General features: G+C 32.8%; 1 non-coding gene across 1 annotated transcript; it reads left to right on the top strand.

Moving 5' to 3' along the window:
• Positions 1 to 1,405: 1,405 nt before the first annotated feature.
• Positions 1,406 to 1,479, top strand: Trnav-cac (transfer RNA valine (anticodon CAC)). Its single transcript has one exon. It is a non-coding gene; the product is annotated as a tRNA-Val (tRNA).
• Positions 1,480 to 4,153: the final 2,674 nt, after the last annotated feature.

The following is a 4,153-nucleotide window of genomic DNA, read 5'->3' as shown; positions in this document are numbered from 1 at the left end:
CAAGGGTGAAATGTTTTCTATCATATGCAGAAGCTAGATAAAAATAAGGGAAAAAGTGGGGATCCCATGAAAATAGAAGGGAGATTGGTAGAGTAGGGAAAGGGGTATATGGGGAGGGAGGAAGGAGAGGAAAAGGGAGTGAAATTGACCAAATTGTGCTATGTGAATATACCACAGTGAATTTCTTCTTTATGAATAACTATAACTCACTAATTTAAAAAAAACTGTAAATAAATAGAAGGAAGACCAGTAGAATAGAGGAAGGGGAACAGGGTGGAGGAGGGGTGGGAAAGAGGAAGTACTGGGGACTGAAATGGAGCAAATTGTATTCTATGCATGTATGATTATATCAAAATGAGCCCCACTGTCATGCATAACTATAATGCACTAATAAAACATTAAAAAAGAAATGATTGAAATAGAATACTAAGTCAAACCAAGAGGATCAACAAACTAAAACACTATATGAATATAAAGTTGACAAATGCATGTAGATATGCCAGATTAGGCTTGATCTCATATAGTTAATTGTTATGTTAATAGGCTATTATTGTTCTCAAAGCTTATATTTCTTCTCCTGTAATTTATTCTTTATAAAAAGGTTATTGTTTAAGTAGAAAATCAAATGCAGTTTAATCTTTGCAAATCCATCTCATAGATGCATTTACAAACAAAAAATACAATGAAATTCTAGTTGTTTTAAAAATGATGAATAAAATAGATCATTCTTTGCTAGATTGATGAAGAAGAAAGAGAAAAGGCACAGATAAAAACTAAGAATGAAAATAGATGTAAAATTAACGTAATGTCATATTAATTATTTTATAATAATTAATATAGTAGATAGGATATTGAAATAAAAGAATTTTATGAATTTATTTGTCAATAAATTTGAAAACTTATATGGATGATTTAACATAAACTGCATCTTAACAAAATTCACTCAAGAAGAAATAGGAAAACTAAACAGATTTGTGATTATTAAACAAAATTTAAGATATGTTTAAAATTTATCAACCAACAAACCAAGAAACAAACAACCCACCACTCATCCCTTAGAGGGTTAGTTGTATAGTTGAGTTCTATCAAACATTCAAGGAATATACTATCTGTTGCATTCAACCTCCTCCCAATTAATTTTATTATTTTATTTTTTTTACTTGTTCACAATATCTTTGTTTTATTTATTTTTTATGCGGTGTTGAGGATGGAACCCAGGGCCTCGAATGCACTAGGCGAGCGCTCTACCACTGAGCCACAACCCAGCCCACCAATTAATTTTATAAGGCTAGCATAACCTTGATGCCAAACCAGGCAAGAATATTATGGGAAAAGAAAATTATAGGTTAACTTCAGTTAAGAACATACATATAAACATCCAAAACAAAACACTAACAATTAAGACTGGGGATGTAGCTCAGTTGGTAGAGTGCTTGCCTCACATGCACAAGGTCCTGGGTTCAATCCCCAGCACCACAAAAAGTAAAATAAAATAAAACCACTAGTTATTAGAATGAACTCATTATGAGCAAGTTGTAATAAAAGTGATTTAATACTGGAAGAACTATAAATTCACCACAATAATAGAAAAGGAGCAAAACCACCACTTTGTTTTAACTTTGTACTGTAGGCTTCAATCAGTATAGTAAGAAAATAAAACTTTTAAAAGTAAGGATCAAAAAAGAAGAAGCAGGGCTGGGGATGTGGCTCAAGTGGTAGCGTGCTCACCTGGCATGCGTGCGGCCCGGGTTCAATCCTCAGCACCACATACAAACAAAGATGTTGTGTCCGCCGAAAACTAAAAAAAATAAATATTAAAAATTCTCTCTCTCTCCCTCTCTCTCTCACACTCTCTCTTAAAAAAAAGAAGCAAATATTAATATTTGTAGATGAAACAATTGTACATATAGAAAATACAAGAGAATGTGCCGGATATGGTGGTGTACTCCTGTAATCCAGCTGCTTGGGAGGCTGAGGCAGGATGAGCACAAGTTCAAGGCCAGCCTTCACAATATATCAAGGCCCTAAACAACTTAGTGATACCCTGTCTCAAAATAAAAAATAAAAAGGAGTGGGGATGGGGCTCAGTAGTTAAGCACCCCTGGGTTCAATCCCTGGTACCAAAAAAAAAAAAAACACCAAAAATTTTTTAAAAACCCAAGAGAATAAACAAACTATTAAAATAAGAATAATAAAAAAAAAAAACAAGAAAGAGTAGCTAGCAAGATTTGAGGATTTAGGAGCGATATTTTAAAAAATCAATATTGTGACAATTAGAGCTTACAGTTGTAACAAAAACTAAAAGACACCCAGGAACAAATCTAATAAAAGATGCATAAGACTGTATACAAGAAAGTATAAATGTTTACTGAATGATATTAAAGGAAACCTAAGTTAAAATGGAGGGATAAAATGTTTTCATATATAGAAAGACTTACTAATGTAATGAGGTCAATTCTCCCTAAATTAATTTTGAGATTTAATACAATTCCAATTAATATTCCAACTAGGACCAAAGGTAGCCAAGACAATATGAAAGTAACACAATATACCCTACCAGATGTCAATACTTCCTATAAGCCATAGTAATTAAGAGGGTACAAAGAAAATTAGACCAGTGAAATATAATATAGAGAGTCTAGAAATAGACCAACAAATAAATGGAAACCTGATACATGAGCACTATGGAAATGAATAATTTAATAACTGTCACTGGAACCATTGGCTATCCACAGGGAAAAAATAAAATTTTATCTCAATCTCACACTATGTAAAAAAAAACAAACTCAAAGTGATATTATACTTAAATATGTGACCAGTACTTGAAAACTTTGAAGATAACATAAGCAAATATCTTTATGATTTTGTGATTAGGAAGAATTTCATAAACAAAAGATGTATTGATAAACTATAAAGCAAAACCATTATATATTTTACTACATTAAATTTGTGTACAAGAAAATAAATCACAAACAAAATGAAAAAAACAAGCCACTGACTAGTAAAGGATATTGACAACATGATTGTACCTACTTTAGACCCTTGGCATGTCATCTTCCTCTGCGTAGAACAACCGACATCCAAATATACATTTTGCTTTTTTCTTCCATTAATGAATGGCTCTGTCTAAATGTCACCTTCTCAGAGAGGCCTTCCTTGACCAACCTGTTGGAAATACTACCATCCATCTTCTTCCTCTGGTTTGTCTTCATAACTCTTATCACTACCTGACCTTCTCTATTTGCTGTCTTATTTATTCCCTGTCTCCCTACTAGGATTCATGCTCCTTGAGAGCAGGAACTTTTGTTTTATTGGTGGCCATATCCTTCAGTCCTCAATCAATGTCTGGACCATACTAGAGTAATACTCGTTGAATAGTATGTGCTATGGACCAGACATTAATAATTATTGAGTGAATGAATCAATTAATACAGATGAAAAGGGATTGGTATTCAGAATATGTAAAGAAGTACAGGCCAATTAAAAACTGATAAATAGCTCAAGACAAAAATGGTGAAGGGCTGCGTATAAGCTGTTCATAGAAGAGGAAACCCGAAGGGACAATAAAAATATGAAAATATATTTAATATAATTCATAATCAGGAAAATGCTAAATTAAGTAATAATGAAACTACCACTTCATAACCAAGTCACTCCCAGCAATGAAAAGCCTGATAATGATAGTTATTGGTAAGGATTTTGGGGAAAGGAAACTGTTCACTGTTAGTTGTAGAACAAATTGGCACAAGCATCTTGAGAAGAATTTGGTAGTATCTAATAAAGATAAACATAAACATATCCTCTTTCTATTTCCAGGTACATATGCTAGAGATATTTTTTCTTATTTGAGTCAAGGGATTACATAAGAATGTTCAAAGCAGTATTGTTTGTAGTAACAAATGACTTCAATATAACTCAAATGTATATACCACTGGTAGAATAGAAAAATAAGCCCTAATATATTCATACAATGGAATGTTCTACAGCAGTAAAAATGAACAAATTATAGATATGCATATTGATGTGGATGAATTTCATTAACACATTGGGAAAAAGAATCAAATTAAACAACACATTCTGAGGCTGGGGTTGTGGCTCAATGGTAGGGTGCTTGCGTAGCACATGTGAGGCACTGGGTTCCATCCTCAGCACC

Source organism: Marmota monax, unplaced genomic scaffold (assembly GCF_021218885.2).
Source record: "Marmota monax isolate L192 unplaced genomic scaffold, Marmota_monax_Labrador192_F-V1.1 WCK01_AAM20220418_F8-fsc00155, whole genome shotgun sequence".
Taxonomy (NCBI): Eukaryota; Metazoa; Chordata; class Mammalia; order Rodentia; family Sciuridae; genus Marmota; species Marmota monax.
The sequence above is the reverse complement of the archived record's forward strand: the minus strand, read 5'-3'. Positions and strand labels throughout refer to the sequence as shown.